The sequence below is a fragment of the Pelodiscus sinensis genome, chromosome 1 (assembly GCF_049634645.1).
Source record: "Pelodiscus sinensis isolate JC-2024 chromosome 1, ASM4963464v1, whole genome shotgun sequence".
Classification (NCBI taxonomy): domain Eukaryota; kingdom Metazoa; phylum Chordata; order Testudines; family Trionychidae; genus Pelodiscus; species Pelodiscus sinensis.
The window spans coordinates 182012526-182035139 of NC_134711.1; the positions used below are offsets into that span (position 1 = coordinate 182012526).

Genomic DNA, 22614 nt, shown 5'->3' on the forward strand with positions numbered 1-22614 from the left:
ACTAACCTGACACCCAATGTTTACCATTGCACTGCAAAGAACAGCTGAAAGGTAACGGATTAGGTTTGAGGAGTGGTGGCTGGGTACGGAGCTGGCATGCTTCCCTGTTTAATTGATATTCTCCTATCAAACAAACAAGACAAATACATGAACGAGCAGTGGGGTAAATAAAATTACTTTTAAAATCTGTGCTTTATTTTGCCCCTGCTGTCTTATATTTGTTGCATTTGTGATTATGAGCTATGAAAAACTAAAGCCTCGCTCCTGCCAATGCTCAGCACATTTTTAACTTTACACTGAAGCAGTCCCATTGCCATCAATTAGATTATTCACATGTGCAAAATTTAAAAGTGCATAAGGGCTTGCTGGACTGAGAGTTTTCCTGTGTAGCCCCTTTAGTTACCAAGCTCTTAAGAAACATCCACAATAGCTAATCTCTCTCACATACTCTGCCAATTTGAGTTTCTAGACTTTGGCAACATCTTCACAATAATATAAACCTTCCGGATGCACGTATCTAGTGGACATATACAGATGTTCCAATCATGTGGCCTAGCAAATGGGGAAGCTTGTTATCATTGTGGCCAGCTACATTGCATAAGAACTATAGATGGATTGACTCACCAACAGCAACCCACAAACAGCAGCAACACCACAATAAACTACTATGTGTTATGTGGGCAATGATGCGTGCAGAGCAAGCGACAGCTTTAAAAATAGGGTTTCTAACTTCTGTTTGCAAATCACCAAAGAGCATTTTATCCAGGGAATTTAAATCTCTCTCCCAACCTTCTCTGAAACAGTCAAAAAACTGCTATCATTCTTAGGATATATTTTAAGTTATCCTTATTTCAAACTTCTACCAATGGTTCTAATCATAGTGAAAATCAGAGGAACATCATTGGTGAAGGTACTGTCAGGTGACAAATACTGCAGGGTTCACATTAACTGTCGAGATTTTTTAACACTAAAAATAGGAATTACAACCTCAGGCTCTCCAGGCATCAATGTGTTAAACAATGGGACTCAGGTCTTCTAACAGGTTCAAGCCCTAAGGCCCAAACCGAAATAAAACCAGCATCTTAGATCTAACAGTTTCCAAGCCTTATTTATTTTAAACGGGAAAGAATACTGGCACTGTTAAATTTCACAGCATTTCAAGCCAACGAGAAGGTGCTATAAACCAGCATGAAGCAGAACAGCACGATGTGGGAGGAAAACAGATACACAAAGGAAAAAAAGAACAGGAGAGAGACTCTGAATAATCGATTTTCACGGAGCCTGAAATCAGTAACAAGTCTATTGACTTTGCATCTGGCTCCTACTGAGAATATCCAAACAACGGCTCATCATCAGTTAGCTTAATTTTCACTTTATGTTGTTTTAGGCAAACTCCTAAATTCCACTCAGCTTCAAATGCTTAATTTCTAAAATATGACACAATATTCCTGCTCCTGAGATTTCACACTTTATTAAATGCTCTCTATGAAAATGTTTATTAAAGTTTCCTTTTAATCTGGACCCAGAACATATATGGGGCCTTTCATTTACAGAGATTTTTTAACCTGAGCAACTCCACCAAACCAAATGGAGTTTCTCCTGATTTGCAACAGTGAGAAAAAACAAAAACAAAAACAAAAAAAAGCAGTACCGGGGTCTTTTTATAAATGCACAAATGAGCAGCCCTGACACCTTTTGAAAAGCAGCACTTACAGATTTTCAAACTGTCCCATGCAACGGGTGTTATTTGAACCCCCTGAACAGCAAAGGAAGTACTCAAAAGATTTTTACCTGAGTAACACCAAGGAGTTTCAGTAATAAAAGAACAAATAGTCACATTATATCGTAGGCAGAAGATTCGCCCCTCACATCATTTAGTTTTAGGGGAAGCTGCCAAGAGTGAAAGCGAGTGAGTTAGGGAAAGTTAGAGTCACCACTGTAAAACTTTGTATCCAATAGTGTCATTTTAACTGAAAACATAAGCAGGAGAAAACAAAGAAAGAAAGAGATTATTTATGGGCCAAATCCTGTGTATCTAACTCCAATGTCACTAGCATGAATAATATGAACTGAACTGTCCTTGTATTAGTACAATCTTTACAGAAGGAAAATGAAGCATCATAATGAGTAGTCATTGCAATAATTTATGTAACACTATTTGTCACCAAAGTAATTAACAAAATTACTAACAAATTAACCTGCTCAACTCATAAGAATTATCTTAATTTTATAGATGGTTAAAGGAAGGTTAAGTGACTTTCACAAAGTCATAAAATATCAGAGGGAGGTTTATAACTCAGTTATAATCCTACAGATCAGTGATTCTCAACTTTTTGGGCCTCAAGAGGACCCATTTGTAAATGTTTATGGCCAGTCATGACCTAGTAAATAGTCTGGGGGTGAAAGCCCTGAGGTAATTTCAGACAGATCCTGCCAGGCACTCACTGCAGGGTGGTGGCTCCTGCAGCTGCTGTGCTGCGGGACTGGCTGGGCTTGGCTCCCGGCTCTGAGCTTTGTAATCTCCAGGGTTACAGCACCACTCAAGTTTGGCCTGGAGCTCCTGACAACCAAATTTGTGTGAATGGAGTTGTGACCTGGCTCATTGGGTGGCAGTCCCACTCACTTGTCATCATGATGGCTGAGCTAAATGAGTGGTACTGGGACCCCATAGGTTTCAGTGTGTGACAGAGTGGGACTCACCACTCTAGCACCCTCTGCTGGCTGTCAGGGGAACTAGGTCAGCTCACCAAGGCTTCCTCCTGTGGTGGTGCTGCACCACTGCCAGGGCATGTGTACCCTGGCGTCCACACTACCATGCCTGTTATTTCAAAGCAACTAGCTCATTATTTTGAAATAACTCCTGCTCGTGAAAAGGAGTAAGCTTATTTTGAATTTCTGGTGTTATTTTGAAATAACCTGGTAGTGCAGACATAGCCTCACTTTCATTCCAGGACCCACCATTCCCAGGACTACAGTGTCCTCTGGCTGTGCCACACTCTGTGTTCTCCCTTTCTGAGGGACCCACAATCTCTGTCCGGCCACTACTTCATTAGCAATTAAAGGCCTTTGCCCTGGGGCCGCTTCCCATGAGACTCCAATACCCTTCTCTGCCCTTATTTTAGGACACTGGTGGTCAACCTGTGGCCCTGCGGGCTGCCCATGGGCCCTTGGGGTTCTATGAGTGACCTGTGAGACAGTTTGCTTACTGTTGCCCACACAGAGGGCGGCCAGATTCTAGTGGTTTCCATCCGTGTCATTTTTTTCCTGCTGATGTGACACCCATGTAATACAAGGGCACGTGAAGTGAGGTGCATGCTGATTGTATACAACATTGACTATGAGAGCCATGCACTCCCTCTGCATCCAATCAAAGCGCTGCTACGGTTCAATCAGCACACCCTGCAAATACTAGATATGCAAGAAAAGTTAGCAAAACAACCCTACACGTGGAGACTGTCTTCGTTATGACAATCTTGTGGCCCACTGAGATACAAGGCCACCATGAGATACAAGCCCAACACTGCTTTATGGTCTCAGCCTGCAGGTAGGGTTGCCAGGTGTCTGGTTTTCACCAGGACAGTCCAGTATTTGTGGGCTCCGTTCGGTTAAAAAAAAAAATCAGGAAATACCGGACATGTGTAATGTCCGGTATTTCCTGTTTCCCTGGGACAGAAGCTTGGCAGAGACAATTCTCCCCTGCTGTGTCTGGTGAGGGAGTGAGGAGTGCGGCAGAGGCGTAGCGAAGGGGGGCAGGAGGAGACACTTGCCACGTGCCACGCTAGGGAGGTGCTGGGCTGGAGTGGGAGCAGAGCGCATGCTGCTCTGGTCCACGTGACCAGCAGAGACTGGGAGCTGGCCACGTGATGCCTCCCTCTATACAATGCGAGCTGAGGCAGCCAGGCCAGACAGCAGGAGCAGCCACTTTAAAATTCAGATTGTTCCTCCGTGCCTGGGTCTGCGGGGAGCAGAGGGAAGATTTGACTGGAGTGGGGGCTCCCAATGCTGGGGATGCCTGCCTCAGGGGGAGGGAGGAGTGCACTGGGATGGGGGGCTGTTGGGGGGCCTGGCTCTGAGGCAGCAGTGAGTGCATTGGGATGGGGGGGCACCAAAGAGGCCTGGCTCTGAGGCAGGGGTGAGTGCATTGGGATGGGGGATGCTGCAGGGGGCCTGGCTCAGGGGGAGGGGTGGGTATATTAGTGGTTAGTGTGTAGTCCCAAATTGGACGGAGTGGTGCAACTTTTGCTTAACAACTTTGGCTCCCCCCCCCTTTTTTTGTTTGCTTAACAACTTTGGCCTCCCCCTTTTTTGTTCCTCGACAATTTTTTTCCGGTGGGTTTTTTGTTTTTTTTTTTTGGCAGGGGGTCAGGCAAGTTTTCGGTATTTTTTGTTAAACCATCTGTCAACCCTACCTGCAGACCCTTTTAACTCACCAGGAGTGCTCACTAACTCCTGAGGTCCCTGCCTGCAACACTGAATTGTCCCAGGTATTGAGGCTCCTTCCTTCTGCTAGGAGCCTGGTCTTCTCCCCTCAAGTTCCAGTCAGCTACAGAACTTTGCTCTGTAGCCCTTCTTTTACGAGCCTCCCAGACCATGATTGGCTACTCCTCTCAGCCCTTTTCTAATTGGCTTCCTCTGGCATAGTTCACTCTATGGCTGCTTTTTGCCCCTTTTCTGCCAGTGAGGGGCAGCCACCCCATCACACAGGTCCTAGGCATATCAAACTGAACATTCAACATTGGTTTGTAAATTGCTGATTTCAATTTTTGGTGCCTCAGTTCCCTGTCTATAAAATGGGAATAACAATACTGATAGGTGCATTGCAAATAATTAAATTAATGTTTGAGAAGCACAGATACTACTGATGAGTATCACAGAAAAAACCACAATTAAATTAATCATTCTGTCTTCACAGAAAGGTTTATACAGCGTGTAGTAAACAAGGCCTAAGGCCACAATTGAACCTCGAGGATAAAACTTATCCATTCTGTGCAGTGAATGTAGCAGGTATCCTCTGGAAAATAGTATATCATCATGTAATTAAACACTATCTCATATAGCCACAATATATAATTGGCATTTATAATTAATATTGGCATTTTCCAACTTTTGAGTGCTTGATTTTACAACTGTAATGTTTCTGTGTATATTCTTTATATTTGAGAGAGTCTGTCTATGTGTGAGTCTGTCTGTATAAGAACTCCTCAAACGCTAAGAGCTAGAACCACCATATTCAGTATGCAGCTTCCTCTTATCATAACTTAAAGCAAGGTCGGGGCTTGATTGTGCAACGACAATGGGATTTGCCTGGAATGGGATTGCTTCTCATAAGACCATACATAAAAGAGACAGACTCACTAGGCAGATGAAAGAGGCTGGGTGCGGGCACCCCAGCTCTGAGCCTCCCCCCCACTCAGATGTCGTTTAGAGACATGCATCTCTCTCCTGGCTGTACCTGCTGGAACTACAGTGGCACCATGGACAGGTGCTTATCACCTGGTGCAAAACTGCTGCGTGAGGACTGGGGTAGTCCTCTCCCCCTGGGGCAGCCTGCAGACTGAATCCCTCATCCCAAGCCCTACTTTAAGCCCTGAATGAAATGAAGTAAAAGAAACATTAATTAAGGATCCGAGCAAGGCCAGGTAACTCTTTTAACAGGTTATAATAGAAAGATAAGCACAAAACACAGACAGAGTCTTCAAATGACTAGCACTGAAGTGTTCATCTCCTAAAATCCTTTAATACAGTGACTCTCAAACTTTTCCATATCATAACCCCATGCTACAATGGAAGAACATCCCCTCTACCCCTTTAAAAAAAGGGGGGGGGGGGTGCGTGTTGTGCTTTGACTTACAGGCTGAGCTCCCATGCACATGGAAAACAGAGATGGCTTGGCTGGTGCCATTTGCCACTAATTTATTTCCAAAATAAATGGCAGATTAAGACAAAGTCCCTGGAATTACACACCAGATGTTGCTAGGCTCGTATTATTACATTAGCACATTGAGTACAGAATAATTGCATGTCATGCATGGGGGTTTGCATTTGAAGACATTAAGCAGAGCCTTCTGCCAGGTTTTGTTGTCTGCCCAGGTAAAAATTAAAGATTCAGTAGCAGATCTGGAAAAAAAAAAAAAAAAAAAAAGAGATCCTCCCCTTACCCTCTTTGTCAGCTCAAGCACGACCTCAATGCTTCCTCTCACCACTTGGAATTGCTATTTTAAACCAAGCCCCTATGCCCCTTCCTCCTCCCCCACCCCACAGGGCTTTCAATGCCAAGAAACATGGCACAGTAGCCGGCAGACCCCACATTGCAACGGTGACAGCCCAGGGGTTGGAGGCAGGAGGGTACAGTGCTCCCGACAGCAGTCCAGGGACAGGTGCTAGAAGTGGGGCGCCCAGCTGGGCTTATGTGCCAGCAGCAGGCTCTTGATGGCTCCCCTGCTGCCAGGCTTTTGGGGAGCCGGAGACAGTGCCTGATCGCCTGGAGTCCAGCTGCCATGGAGGAGACTCAACCCCTCCCCAGCGGCTGCACTTACCATGGCTTCCAGAGCACCCCATAACCACCTGGGGAAGCTGCTGCACCAACCTGTCTGCTCCTTCCCTTCCACTCCCAGCAGGCAGGCGGACGGGCAGCCCTGGGCTATGCGGGCAGGGCTGGGGCAATGAGCATGTGGGGGCGGGAGGAAAGGTCAGGACAGTGGCTGCTTTCCCCACTTCAGCAGGCTGCAGTACCACAAAGCGCCGTGTGCACATGGAACTACCTGCATCTCACTGTGCCACACGTAGGGTGGGCAAGCACCCTTGTACCTCCTCAGCCACTGGGATTAGAGTTGGGCCTGGCATGTGCCCCGCCTGAGGGACAGGGTTTGGAGTTGGGGGGAGGGAGAAGAGACCCTGGCTCACGGGGAGGAGGAGGAGGAAGAAGGGGTCTAGGCTGGCGCTGTGGGGGTGGGGAGGGAGAGAGAAGGAGCCCAGGATGGCACAGCAGGGGAAGGAGGGAGAAGGGGGGCCTGGGCTGGTGTGGCATGGGAGGGAGAAGGGGCCCAGGCTGGCAGGATGGGGGAGAGGAGGGGCCCAAGTTGGAGGGGAGGAGAAGGGACCGAGGCTGGTGCAGCTGCAGCCCAGCCCTCCCTGATAGCCAGTGGGAGAGTTGAGGTTGCCTGCCCTCCGTGAGGGAGGTTGGCGAGCACAGTGAGCAGGGAACACAGCCCCCAGTATTGTATAAAAAATTCTGTTCTACAATTCCATTTGTCTTTCCTCATGTGGCCTCCTTTAAAGAAAATACTACTCACACAGGTAATGCAACAGAGAACAGAGGACTCTTCATCTGTCTGAAGATCCATACGGGGGAAGGGAGCTGAGACTTGAAGAGAACAGCCATTATGGTTCTCCATTTCTCCTACCATGCCCACCAGAGATTACAGTCTAAATCTAAATATGCCCATTCCCATGGAGACTCCTCTGTGCCAAGGATCTCATAGAAAAACCAGAGACCAGATCAGAGCCCCCAAGAAAACAGAGAAAGGCTAGATACCCAGGACCTCCCCTTGGATGGCCTCAACACCCACTCATCCTGAAGCATCTACAAGGTTTAGGGAGAGTGGGCATAAGGTTAACTCCACAATGAGGCAGCCCAATTGCTCCCTCCCAAGGGAATAAGAAAGCAAGTCTGCAAGACACTACCCTTCCTTGGATTTTATCGCAAAGGGGGAGAGATCTAGCCTAATATGCAAACCAAAATTTTAATGATAAACCTGTGCTGATTTTAAACAGTAAATGCAACATAAAACACTACATTATTAAGATGTGTTCCTGAGGTGCTGTCAATGGCTTTATAGCTGAGCCCTCCCAGAGCTGAGCTGGTTCAGCATCTGTGTTGCTCTGCGGCGGGGAGGGAGGAGGTGTTACCCCAACTTGGTGCCTTAGCTGCAGGAGACCAGAGCTTTTGGCCCAGCAGAACAGGGTGGTTGGGTGCCCCACAGGGCAAGTTGGCGGGCTCAGTGGCATGATCAGCACACTGGGTGACAGACCCACTGGAACCCCTGTAATGCAACCCATTACAGCTGGTTTGTTTTATCTTTTAATAAAGACACAGGTATCAGATAGTGAATCTCAATGACTCATCTATTGACAGCATCTCAGAAAAAGGAAGTTTTCAGGAGGGATTTAAATAACCTGATAGAAATAAGCAGGGAGGGTATTTCATGCACAAGGGACATTTAGAACACTGAATACCATCAATGCATCTTACTCAGAAAAATGCCAAGGTTACAGGAAGTTAACCCACTGAATCAGATCATTTAAATTCTATTTTTCGATCTGTTTTGAAAGAAAAGCTGAAAAACAAGATGGCAAAATGCTATTCTGATGCTGGCTTTCTGTCATAATGTGTGGTAAACACTTAAATGAGGACACACAAGAAGCAGAACAAGAGCAGGGATAAACCCTGAAATTCTGCAGTTACATTTTCTTTTTGCATTTCTAATTTCTCATTTCTCTAATTTTAAAAGAATAAACTGTACACAAAATTGTAATCACCCAGCATTTGGAAAAGGGACAAATCTCCCATAGAGACTGAGTGGGTTGAAAAAATATTATTCACTATGGTCACGCACAAATTAAAGCCCCAATCCTGCAAACAAGCACATGTGTATTCAGAACTCATTAGAACTATACATATGCATAAAGTTACTCAACATGCATGTTAGTAAGATCTAAAATTAAGCCTAGAGGAAAACTTTCAGCAGTTTTTTTGCAACTTGATATCCATTTTTTGCTTGAATGGACATTCATTGTTTTAATGCAGGGCAAACACATTTCCATAATTTCCTCTTAGTTAAACCACTTTTTTGCTAAGATTTCCCATATATTTTAACCATTTACGCAAGCTCATGAACACAGAGACTCAGTTTTTTTATACTAGTACTGTAACTAACCCTGAATATCATAATGTTTAAAAATTGCTGGTCACTTTTTTCCTCCAGGTGGGATAATAAACTGAATTTTTAATTTAAAAAAACTGGATTTTTTAAAATCTAAAAATTAGATTTCAATTTAAATTGTACCTTTGGATTTAAATAAACTGCTTTTTAAAAATAAAAGTATTTAAAATAAACTGAAATTGTGACTACCAATATTATTCCCTAAACTTTAATCCAACAGCTACCAGCTAGTGAGAATCAGCTTTTCTTTACAAAAATAACTAAAGTGCAAATGCAAAATAAAATTGAAATCGCTGATTTAAACCAAGGTTGTCTTCTTGCTGATTTAAATCATTATTCACATCAGAGGTTTAAATTGCTTTGCTTTAAATAAATCTGTCCTTTCTCTCTTCTCCTCTCTATTTTAAGTGTAATCTGTTTTCTTTCTTCTTTAATTCCCATAATTTTGTATGTAACTTAAATATTAAATTTAATTTGAAATTAAACAATCAGAAGCTTGACATGCCATCTGCTGTAACTGTTGAAGTTTTGGGAGGGATGTATTGGTACAGTGGATACACAAGTACAGATGCTTCTATATATAAGTTTCTATATGTGTTTTTCCCCTTTTAAAAAGATGATGAAAATACAGACACTGAAATATCAGAGAATTACACAGGCATATCTTTAGGTCCAAAACAAGTAATGTACTCTTCTAATGTCAGAAAGAGCACAGCAGCATACTGCAGTGCAATAACAGGGTTTGATTTAATCAACTACATTATTTGCACTGAAACAGCAATCCGATACTGTAAGCTTAGTTATGCTGAATGCTGTATCTGGTGACTTGAAGGAAATACATCTTAGACCGTGGGTCAATCTGAGCCTTCATACCTGCAATCAGTAGCTAAGGAAACCCATTGCCATTGAAACGAGGGAGTTCCTTATAGAAGTACTATGTGGAAACACACCAGGAAAACCAGCCTGGCAATCTGGAGACAGCTCACCATATTGCTTATGACAGATCACAGGTCAGGTGCTAAGGTTGGGCAAGAGCTTATACAGGACTTGAACCGGCTGTCACTTGATTTCCATGGCACAGGATCAGGCCCACAGTAGACTCACATAGGAGGCTGGTGCGTCTATCATCACTCTGGGTGACCAAACTAAGAGCAGTATCAAAGTTAATTTGGCTGCAAGAATGGGTCAGGACATCACGAGAGCTTTTGGGATATGAGAAGAGTGAATGAGAGTAGGAAAGAGCGATGCAGGCTCACTCTGACACACCACCATAATACAATTATCTACAACTCAGGTTAAAAGAGGAAAAATACGCTCCTACAAGCCTAAACAGTTTAAGCAACTGCCAAGTCTAAATTACAGAACAAACACTGGCCAGGCTTGAGAAGCTGCTGACTACACAAGATACAAATTAAGAAGCGGAGCACCTAAAGTTTCTCTTGAAGAGGCAAGAGAGTCAGAAATAGCATAACACGGTGAGATGGGAAAATGTGAGCAAGTGCCACTGCCAGGGAATAAGTTTGGACTCCTTTCTTTTGCCCCTTTCATCAAGGGGAAGAGAGGTGATGGAGACCCCAAAGATAGCAGGAGAAAAATGTTTTGACATTTAAAATTTTGGAGAGAGGGAAAAAGCTTTGCAAAAATATTTATAAAAAAAATATTTAAATCCTGGGCTTCATTTGCAAGTTCGAATGCCTACATTAGCCACCCTAGTTCGAACTAGGGTGGCAGTGTAGACATTCCCGAAGGGTGTGGGAACTTTAGGGAAGAATTTTGGGTGAGGTCTAAGTGTGACCTTGTCCTTACTGTGTAAGGGGGATCTGCCCTTGGCCAAATGGCTATCTTGCCAACCCCTCTGCTGGAAGTGATAGCTACAATAAAGGCTACTTTCATGGACAGATGCGGCCACGAACATGTGGCAAGTGGTTCAAAAGGCAGCTTTGGGAGACTCTTCAAGGCGTGGTTGAGATCCCAAAAAGGGATTAGTGGTCTTACCAGGGGAAACGTGTTTTGTAGGCCTGCTAAGAAACGATTAGTCATGGGATGTGAAAAAAGAGAGAGACTCCATCCATCGGTTGATGAAACACTGCATTTGCCACTGTGTGGACTTTTATTGAGCTAAAAGAGAGACCTGATTCCTACAGTTCGAGGAGGCACTCCAATATAATTGATAGGGAAGTGATGGAGGGCAGAATGTTATGTTTTTCCCATATCCACGTAAATAATCTCTTTCATTTTTAGGTAAAGGTTTTTCTGGTAGAATCTCATTTCCTTTTGATTAGTATTTGTCCTATCCTGTCATACCAGGACATTTCGGCATCATGAAGCCATAAAGGAGCCAGGCCTTGAGGTGAAGTGTGACCGGATCCGGATGGAGAGTCCTGCCATGATGCTGGGATAGAAGGTTGCATTGTCATGGGATCGCATGAGGAGTGGTGATCACCAGTCTTTGCAGGTACAGAAACCAGGTCTGCCTGGACCACGATGGTGCTACCAGTATGATGTGTGCTCGGTCTTGTCTGATTTTCATGATTACTTGATGTATCAAAGGATAGCTGTAAAAGAATTTCCCTCCCCAAGGAGAGTGCTCTACACAGCAATGCAATTAGAGTGCCCGAAAGATAATGAGAGATGCCTCAAAAGGAAATGCAGGTAACTGTATTACCCCACAAGCAGGGAAGGCACTTTCAGATAGGAGTGCAAAAGAGTAGTCGAGTCAACTACTTGCATTTCCCCCATGCCTTTACTGCCTCTGTATCAGAGGCAGCAAAGGAGGGGGTGGAGAGAAGCAGGAGCCTATGCTGGCAGGAGCACTATCTTCTCTCCCCCGCTGCTTCTGTATTATTTACTGCATTTAAAGAGCAGAGCCACAGCAGGAGCCCATCCCCCCTTATCGACTAATAATTAACTGATAGTTAACATCCCTAGTCTCGGCGGTGCCGCTTGGCCCCTCTCCCGTGCTGCTGCTGTCCCCCATGGAAGGTCCCAGATGGCCAGCCACTGTGGACAGAGGCTGCTTCGCTGCAGCAGCTCCTGTTAGGGGGGGCAGGCTGCCCAGCTTCTACTGCCGTTTAAACGGCAGAGCTGCAGTGGGGTTTGGTCCTGGTGTGAGCCAGGACTAAGCTGTTTGCCTTTCTCTATCGATAGAATTTTTATCAACTACTTGGCTAGTCAACTACTCAATTAGTAAAATAACCTGTTTTACATCTCTACTTTCAGATTGTTCAAACCTCATATTCAAATTACCTTTCTATGTAACAAAGCTTGTTTGAAGTAAAGGGTTGGGAGGCCTCTAAAGCACTTCCCCTGCTACATGATAGTGTTACCCACCTGTGTGTCAAGTCAAGGAGAGATTACAGATACAATTTTTGAAAGCACCTAAGTGGCCTAGGAGCCTAGGTCACATTTTCAAAAGTGAAAAGCTGAAATCACATTGAAAGGTTGTGGGACGTAGGAGTCTATGTTGCTTTTGAAAATGAGATCAAATTGTCTGAGTCACCTAGATGCTTTTGAAAACCTGACCCATAATCTCCCACTTTCCACACTAAAAAGTTTATAATTTCAGGACGCAGTGCTAAGAGGGCCTGAGCATCTGCAGCTCCCATTGGCTTCAGCACCTCTCACTATCAAGCCATAAGTCAGTAGTTAATTTAAAAGAAAAAGAAAAAGAACCCTGTAAATGGGAAAAAGTCTCCTACTTTCTTTTATTTTTATTTTTAAGAGCACTGTCATTCTGTATCTTAAATCAATTCCTAAAGCACCCATTTATAACTACAGATGTCAGCTTTATACTGGGTTTCAAGGTCATCATTCAGACTGCTGCCATTGGCAGCATTAACATGTTCTACATGACAAACATATCATTATCCACTGCAAACTACACTCTTATCAAGTACCATGGAAACACTTTGAAAATATCATCTAACTTCACAATTTTGTTTACCCTTACACAGATTCTTTAGCTAGGTTCACACTTCTCAAAGGATTTCTCATCACAGGTAGTCAATAGGCTGACCAGGGGGCAAATCTAAATCATCAGATGCTTTTGTACAGACCCCAAATCTTTTTATGTACTTATTATCATTTTTCAAATTATTACATTCTCTGTAGTCTACTCCTTGACCAAGAAATGTGGACCTTGACAAAAAGTTACTGAATACTCTGCATTAGGCCGAATACGAACCTCTTCATTTCACAGATCTCATACTATTTCTCTGCAACAATTCCATATTTATTCAGTTATTTGTTGTCTTTATTATTAAATGTGGCATTTTGCTTTACTATATACTTATTAAGAAATTAATGAAGCAGATTAGACATGTCAGTTTGATAATACCTAGAGAAAGACACCATCCTGATCTCTGAAATTGAAACAAGCAGGTGTCACTGAAATTAAAACAGATACACACACACACACACACACACACACACACACACACACAGATTCTGATCCAATGTATATACACTTGGCTCTATAGGGTTACTTCTCATCCACATTCATGTTACTAATAGCAGAATCCAGTTTCTTTGTGCCTTACCTTACAGTATATTCCCTTTCCAAGAGTGGGCTGGTTTCAAACTTGTGAATTTGCATAAGCCACAGATTTTGTCTGGTTCTCTGAAAAGTCAAAAATTAGAAGCAGTAAAACAAATGCACAATAAATAGGCCAGCTGGCAGCAATTTAAAGTGACCACATGGAGGAAGTGTGGAGAATAATGAACACAGGATGGGGAGCTTTAAAAAGTGTGGGTTGTTCTGTGTTCTGCAAGTTATATGATGCCTAGAGGGAATTCTTTTTTTTAAATCAGCTTTGTATCTTTGCAAAGATTAGTGACAGACTATCCAGGTTTAGTGCTGTCATCATTCTATAACATTTGTGGATATATTTGCCTTAGATAAAAGATGCATCTGCTCATGTGATTATATGTATTGAAACACTCTGTATGACAAGTCTTAACATTTAAAACAGAGCACCACTCATTTCACTTCTGCACAGTGTTGAAACTCATGTCCTACCAAAGAAACAAAAACCATGAATAAATGGGCCAGATCAAAACACAAGGAAGCAAAAAAAGAAGTCTGACAAAAAAGACAAAGGAAGAGTGACTGGTAATAAGTGAAGCATTATGCAAAACAAAAAAAAGGCTTAACAAGCATGTGTTGACTGCCCACAACAGAACAGTGTCTTGAAGATAAGGGAGGTGCAGACACATTGGTTGCCGTGTTTTGGTTTTTGGAAATAAATGGGGGAAACCTAAAGGGTCAACTTAAAATTCAAGGGCAAGATCCACAGTTAGGCTTAATCAGCATTGTTCAATTGACTTCAATGGACCAATGCCACATTAAAATAGCTGAGGATCTAGTCATATAATTTAAACACATTTCCTTATCTAAATTACCAACCTCACCCCAGATTATTTAAAAAAGATTTTTTTTTAAATCCAAACTTGTTTTACATTATTTATTGCTGTTTATATTTTGCTTGAACACTTTTTTTTTTTTTTAAACACAGTTAGTTCCACTCCAAATTCTCAGAACTGCTATTCTTGAGTTGCAAATACTCACAGGGAATGTTTATTTGTTTAAAAGCAACTGTTTCTCTGGGCACTGTTTTAATTAATTGAAACATTTCTATTGAACATCATCTTTGCCAACGCTTCATCTTTGTTTGTATGTGGTTAGCAAAATTTAAATTTTGGGCCAATTTGATTTAGACCAGTGGTTCTCAACCTTTTTGGCCTGTGTCCCACACCGTTCCATACAGACCTTTCTGCAGCCCACCAGCTAACCACCTATGATGACAAAATGGGTGCAGGAGGGGATAGGAGTGCGGGGTCTGGCCAGAAGACAGGGTGCAAGAGAACATAAGAACGGCCATACTGGGTCAGACCAAAGGTCCATCCAGCCCAGTATCCTGTCTGCCGACAGTGGCCAGTGCCAGGTGTCCCAGAGGGAGTAAATCGAACATGTAATGATCAAGCCATCTCTCTCCTGCCATCCATCTCCACCCTCTGACAAACTGAGGCTAGGGACACCATTCCTTACCCATACTGGCTATAAGAACATAACATCATTATTGCCAAAAGTTGGCAAAGGGTGGGGGGTCTGGAAGGGAAGGTGCAGGAGCGGGGTGGAGATGCGGGATCTTGCATAAGGGAGATAGAGGTGCTCCAGAGGTGTTCCATACCTCCCGCCACTCACAGCCACCACCCCCTGTGCTCCCATTGGCCATGATTCCAGCCAATGGGAGCAGCAGGGAAAGCCTCCAGGTGTGTGGTTTCCTACGCTGCCATTTTCCCAGTTAGGCGGAGTTGCTTCCTTCCCCCATAAGCTGGATCTGGCCCCCTTCCCCTCTGTTGTGGGAAGCTGGCACTGGCATACCACACTTGTGGGAGGCGGAGATAGAATCCCACCTCAGGCTCCCAACTGTGGGGGGGCAAGCCCTGAGCCATGGCCGACCTGCAAGACTGTCGTGGGCCACGGAACACACTTTGAGAGCCACTGGTTTAGACTGACTCTAAATTAGCAACAGACAAACAGACGATACTGCTCTCACTTAACAAATCTGACCATACTTAAACAAACATAGCCTAAATATTTGACTAAGCAACAGAAGATCATTATTGCCAAGCAAATACACTATCACCCACATGCTGTCAGCAACTAGACATGTGATTTGATGAAGAAATGACAAATATGAAGCATTATGCAAATAATCCTCAAAATGTGTTTCACTGTGATCATTCTTTCCAGCTGTATGTCATAGCTTCATATCATAATATTGTTTGGGGTGAACTTAATTGTCTGATGAGGACTTTTTGTTTAAAACTGTTTGTTATTCAAAACAAGCAATTTGCCTAGGGAGAAGCAAAGGAAAGCCTTACTCTTCTATTTAAACTGTTTGCAACTAAAGTGCCTTAAAAGCATCACAAGTCCTGACACCAGACGTCACAAAGTATGGTGTACTATCAAATCCGTGACAAATAACTAAGCAGACTTTAACATATACTCCTCATAACCCCCAAGCAATTTCCGCCTAAGTGAAAGAAGTCACATCAGTGTGGAAAGTTCCCCCTGACCTCTCCATTCCAGCAAGAAAATATGAGCCTAGTGTTCCCCTCTTAATCTCGGTAAGCAAATGTCAGCCTCCAGACCTGAGAAAATGGGTTTGTTCTTTATGATCAGAGAATTTAAATTCAAGAGGTTGAAATGCCCCAATGAATTTAGTAACTTAAACCCAGAAAGGAAGCACCTGCTTTCTTAAAAACCAACCAATTAAAAATTCTACTGCTGTTTTATATACCCATAATTCAACGTGAACAGTCTTGTATTGGCTAATAATGCCAAATATCATGGTCAAACCTCTCTGCACTTAAAATATGTAACAGTTAAGAACAATAATGCCAAAGTCTGCAGTACTGATCAAGGCAACGGCTCTGAAAGGAAACCTTTAAAACTATGAGTTGTGCCACATGAAATGAATTCCATGAAATGAAGCAAAGGTCCACATAGACAAAATAACCCAGGCTGATCCCCAAATTATGTAAATTGGCATAGCTTAGTTTACTTCAATGAAGCTGTGGAGCTGGGTCCGAAATTTACATTTAGTTACACATCCATTCGACGTGCCACAGCAGTCAAAAAGGCTAACAGAATCTTGGGAATCATTAAGAAAGAGACAGATAATAAAATAGAAAATATCACATTGCCTCTATCTGAATCCCTGGTACGCCCACATCTTGAATACCACATGCAGATCTAGTCGTCCCAGCTCAAAAAGATTTATTGGAATTGGAAAAGGTTCCAAAAAGGGCAACAAAAATAACTAGGAGTATGGAACGGTTTCCACATAAGGAGAGATTAATAAGACTGGGACTTTTCAGGTTGGAAAAAAAGACAACTAAGGAGGGTTCTGAGGAAAGTGTATAAAATCACGATTGATGTGGAGAAAGTAAATATGGAAGTGTTGTTCTCTCCTTCACATAACCAAGGACCTGTCACCCAATGAAACAGACAGCAAATTGAAAACAAACTAACGGAAATATTTCTTCACATAACACACAACCTATGGAACTTTCTGCCAGAGGATGTTGTAAATGTCAAGACTATAACAGGGTTCAAAAAACAACGACATACATTTGGACCTTCATAGGCAATTAGCCAAGATGGGTAAGGATGATGCCAATAGCTTCTGTTTGCCACAACTCTCTCAGATGGCTGCACCCCACTCTCTGTGCCAGCCCCATCCCAGATCCCAACCCCCAGGAAGCCTTAACAGCTGGGCAATCAACTTAATGACTTAAGAACAGCCTTGTTTGCCCTTTAAGTCTACACAGTGGTTGGTCTTAGGAAGACATGTTATCTGATACCAGGATACCAGTTCGACCAGATAATTGTCCACGGGAGAAAGGGAAAGTCAACAAATATTCTCGACCAAGGAGAGTCTATAAAAACAGTAGGAAGCTATCCATACTTTTTTCCTTTGGCTGGCCTGGCACACTAAAATACAAAGAGACAAAGACAACAAAGAGAACTGGAGTAAACATTCATCTTTGACTTGAAGACATGCCTGAAATAAGGACAAGCTTTCTAGCGTAAGGACCTGCTTGAACTAGCTATGCATTTTCTTTTCATTTTAATTCTGTAACATACTTAGATCTGTCCCTTTTTACTGGCAACCACTTAAATCCTACTGTTTGCACTTAATAAAATCTCTTTTGTTTAGTATCAAACCCAGTGTAAATAACTGTTACCGGGGAAAACGACCAGTGTGCATATCTCTCTTTCACTGATAAGAGAGAGCTCATTGAGCTTTCTTTGTATAAACATTTTATTCTGAGAAAGACAGATTTATTTGGGGTTCTGATCCCATTTGGAGATTGGTTTCCTGAGTGTTGTGCCCTAGAACTGCATTCTCCCAGACCTGAAGTGGTTCAAAGTCTGCATTGTTCTTTGGGAAGGGGTTATCCCAATTCTGTGCCTTGTTTGGGGGAAACTAGAGAATCTGGCCCAGCAGGACAGGGTGGTGGTGAGCCACAGAGAAGAAGGCGGTAAATGTTGGTGGCATAATCAGCACATTGGGAAACAGCCCCAAAGGGTCTTCTGTGACCACACCCTATCACAAGAATCCCCTTAGCTCATGTATGGGAAAAATACAGCACACAGGCAGTATCTGGCCCACCAAACATTTGGTTCTGGCCCCCCACAGCCCAGCAGGACCTTCAGGCTTCCTACCTGCCATGCCCCCACACACTGTTCAAAGCGTATGTGTGATGGGGCCAACGTGTGTGTCACTGTATGGTGCATGCTCCTTGAGGGGAGGGAGAGTCTCTACATGCTGCCTCCACCCCCCAACACAATCCTTGCAGCACCCATTGGCTGGAAACCAATATGAGTTGCAGCCACAGTCCTTTCAGGCATGTGCAGCATGTGGAGACCCTTTGCCCCCTTCCCGCCAACGGGCATGAGGTATACAGAGACACACATGCTAACCCAGCAGCAAATTGCTTTGAGTGACGTGTGGGTCTGTGGCAGCCAGGAAGCCTATCTGAGGGTTCCACTTGGCCCCCAGCTGGGAGCCACCTACAGTAAACACAGGCTCTGGCTGGGAGGCACCTAGCTCCCTACTCTGTCCCACTCCCCAAACCCCTGCCCCACATCACAACCCTTCCTATACCCCCTCCTGCAGCCAACCCTGTGCCTCAGCTCACAACCCCATCCTGTACCCAAACTCCATCCCAAACCCTACACCCCTGCCATTAATAGCATAGAAAAGGGTGGTACTGACCACTTACCAAATTCATGGAGTGGTCCCCCACTGAAAATTATCGCCCGCCCTTGCCTTAGTTGAACAAAAAATAAAACGGGCAGGCTTTTGAAAATTGCACTCTTGTCAGTATGCCTTAAAAACCAGAATGAGGTAAAGCAAATGCTGAGGTTGAATTAACGTTGCCACATTCTGTTGTTTGTGGCAGTAATGCTGAGTTCCCCACCACAGTCTCCAGGCATTTTGGTCACAGTCACATGAGGAGATTAGCAGAGGGGAATCTCAGAGGAAACCACTGATATTGGTTTTTTTTTATTAAGTTATTGGTCGATAGATACTCCTGTTTGCAATGAATGCCAGATTGAGCTATACAAATATATATGCCAGCCAGTGCTTTTTTTGTAAAACAAATAAATTTTTAAAAAGGTGCCAGTACTCCAGGGCAAAAGCTGTTGAGCTGTCACTGGAGATGCCGGTACTGCATACCGGGCAGTACCGTCACAAAAAAAAGCACTAATGCCAGCCAAGGACCTAGTCCTACCACTGGAACTGCAATTAACAGGAGTACAATTTGTACCTTTCTGTGGTGTTTCCTTTCCTGGCTCTTACTATTCCAAATAAAGTCTATATCTAACCTTAACAGAAGCATTGACCATGCTACGATGTTTAAATGAAGGCTTGTAACATCTCAGTCCATGCCAATCCTCCAGCTTTAAAAAAGTTCTCTATGCATTTTATAACCAATCATTTAATGCGTGAGTAGTGGGCATTAGCAGCATCATGTGCAACTACATAAACTGCACTTGTAACTATCTCCATAGCTGTATCCAGTTCACTGCTCTCTCCGCTATTTGTATTATTCTCTTACTAGTCTCTCCTAGAAATTTTCTGTTTTCCATTTTTTTTTTGGAGGGGGGAGGAGGGGAGAGGGTCCATCAACCCTTTTATTCTTCTTTAAAAGACGGATTTTCCTATTACTCATCATTATCAAGACCAAAATAAATGTGGGAGTAAGCAGGACAAGATTTAGGCCCTCTCTGCACTCTGGAGGAAGAACTGATTGAAAAATGGGTTAAAACACAACTCGTATGAAACTATTTTCTATTCCCATTTTGCTAGCTGGGACAAGTATGACAGGAGGGACAATAAAGTTCCATAACTCCACCCAAGCTTAGTCTAGTCTTCAACTGCCCCATTCACACCAGCCAGCCAAACTTCACAAAACGCTTCAGTGAATGCCACATTTACATTATGGTTTAACACAGGGGTGGGCAAGAACTTGTCCACTGGCTGGATGTGGCCCACTTAGCTCTTATCTGGCCCACGTAGCAGTTCCTGGCCCTGCCACATAATGCGTTCCCAGGAGCTGGAACGCACAATCTGTTTCAACTGCTTCTATTTAAAAGGCCCGTGCCTTCCCCGCAGCTGTCAGGCAACAGCTGCAGGGAAGTTGCAAGCCCTTTAAATAGCAGGAGTTGAAAGGGCTTGCAGTTAACCCATTAACGTGATGCCTGGGAGCCACAGTTCCATCCCTTCCGCCTGAGGCTCCACCCCTTCTGGGGCAGCCTGCGACTATGTGTGGCCCTCCCTTCAAAAATTATTGCTCACCCTGGTTTAACATGATTTTCAACCACAAAGATCAATGTAAATTCAATTTAAATGAATCCTGAGAAGGCGCTGCTGACATTTTTCCAGGTACCTGTCTTCTCTATCATTCAACTATAGATATTTCCAATTCATTCATTATTGTAGCATCTAGGCACCAAACCTATTAGGCTGCCACTGAATTCGGTATTGCTTTAGCTGCCAGGTTGCCTGATTTTTCTTTCCTCAAAAGTGACTTTGCTCTTGGCCTGAAACCACATTCCACATTAACCCCAATAAGCACTGTATCGCATGTTGTGTCCAATACACAGGGAGCCCACTCACCCAATCACTTATTTAGTGAGTAGTAAGCTGGGAGCAAACACCATATCTACAATTTATTTTTGGTACAACATGCTTCATGTATAGAGAGAACGAGCACCTGCCCCTGGCTTGCAAGCCCACCCAGAACCTGCTCACGCCCTAAACACATAAGTCTCAGGATGTTAATTTCACTGAGTACAAGGAGCAGGTCTAAGCACTGTTACTGCAGGTCATATTTTCCTTATTCACAGTAGCAACCTCCAAGTAGTTTGGAAAAATGCAGAGTCAGGGACCAACTCCTTGATGGGGAGAGCAAGATAATTCTTTTAATGCACCCCACACTTTAAACTGCAGTTTCAAATTCTAGACCAAGGGCCTGATCCCAAACCCAGTTAAGTCAAGGAGAATTCTATTGGTCACAAGGGCTTTGAATCCGACTAAGTCATTTTCAAGACCCAAAATCCTCTGAATTGGTCAGCACTGGTCACTATTTTCTATTAGCAGAGCTGTGTGTTCCAGAAACTGGTAAATCCACTGTGAAGATGTTAAACTTTGGCAAATGAATGGGCTTCTATTGCATGCTTTTACGGGAAGGAAGAAATCGATGGGAGCTAATGTTTGTAGGGGAGAGAATTTTGGAGGGGAAAAGCTGCGTTTATTCAGGGTTAATAAGGATCAGCTGCCATCTTTAAATATAAAAATCTCATGCTGTTCTTCAGATTTCACCTTAAATATAAATATAAAAAAGGCCTCTCTGGATGACAGAGGGAGGTCAGAGCTGGTGGTAACATCTATAGTTCCTAATAATTTCCATGAGAAGATGCTGTGTTCAGTTGATAATGTTACCACTCTCCAAGCATTCAATCCAAGGGGGGGGGGGGGGGGGGGTTAGGAGACATGCATTTTGCTAGTGGGTCTCACAGATCTCTGATAAACTGCACAGGAAGAGTGAAAGTCAGGAATCTCGGGTTCCAGGCACAGGAAGCAATTGTTTTTCAGAAAGCACAGATCTTTCTGCCTAGTTCATTTCCTACCTATCCAGTGATGTCTCTCCTCTCCCCCATCTAGCCCCACCAACTTTTCTTCCTAATTTTAGTTTCCTCGCCCAGCCGGTCCCAATTTTCCTCAACTCCTCATTCAACGTCTCCCCCAGCTCCCAGATCTGCTTCCTTGCCCAGTCCGTCCCACTTTCTTCCCTTCTTCTGCCAGTTCCCAGAACTAGAATCCCTCACATCCACACCTTTTGTTCCAATCTATTCTCTCCACCATATTCCCATCATTGATATAGGTCTTGTCCACACTGTATTTGAGTTATGCTGCTTCCTCCACAGACAATGGCCATACTGGGTCAAACGAAAGACCCATCTAGCCGAGTCTCCTGTCTTCTAACAGCGGCCAATGCCAAGTGCCCCAGAGGGAATAAACAGAACAGGCAATCATCAAATGATCCCCCTCTTGTCACCCATTCCCAGCTTCTCACAAATAGTGGCTAGGGACATTTCTGAACATGGTTTCACACCCTTGTCCATCCTGGCTAATAGCCATAATGGACCTGTCCCCCTAGAACTTATCTAGGTTTTTTTTCAACCCTGTAATAGTCTTGGCCTACACAACATCCCCAGCAACAAGTTGACTGTGTGTTGTGTGAAGAAAAACCTCCTTTTGTTTGTTTTAAATCTGCTACCTATTAATTTCATTTGGTGACCCTTAGTCCTTGTGTTATGGAAAGGAGTAAACAACACCTTTTCCTCTGATGCCCCACCTTGCTCTGCCTCTTCCTCAGAGGTCCTCCCAGTCCCCATCTCTCCACCCCCTCTGCTAAGAGCCCCCAGTCCACTAGGAACACAGAGGTATAAGTGGCAGGAAGGGGGGCCCTTAGCAGAGGGGACAAAGGCATGGGTGGGGGGGCTCAAAGGAGAGAGTGGAGAGGCATCAGCGGCTGGTGGAGGTCCTCAGGGAAAGGGTAAGAAGGCTCTGGGATGGAGGGGTGTGGAACA

General features: G+C 43.8%; 1 protein-coding gene across 2 annotated transcripts in view; it reads right to left on the reverse strand.

Annotated features, from left to right (window-relative positions):
• Positions 1-22614, reverse strand: part of TIAM1 (TIAM Rac1 associated GEF 1) — a 289451-nt gene that overhangs the window by 184887 nt on the left and 81950 nt on the right. For both annotated transcript variants that reach the window (XM_075910641.1, XM_075910650.1), the window contains one exon: positions 13481-13560. The gene's annotated coding sequence lies outside the window, so the exon portion shown is untranslated. The remainder of the gene's footprint in view (positions 1-13480; positions 13561-22614) is intronic.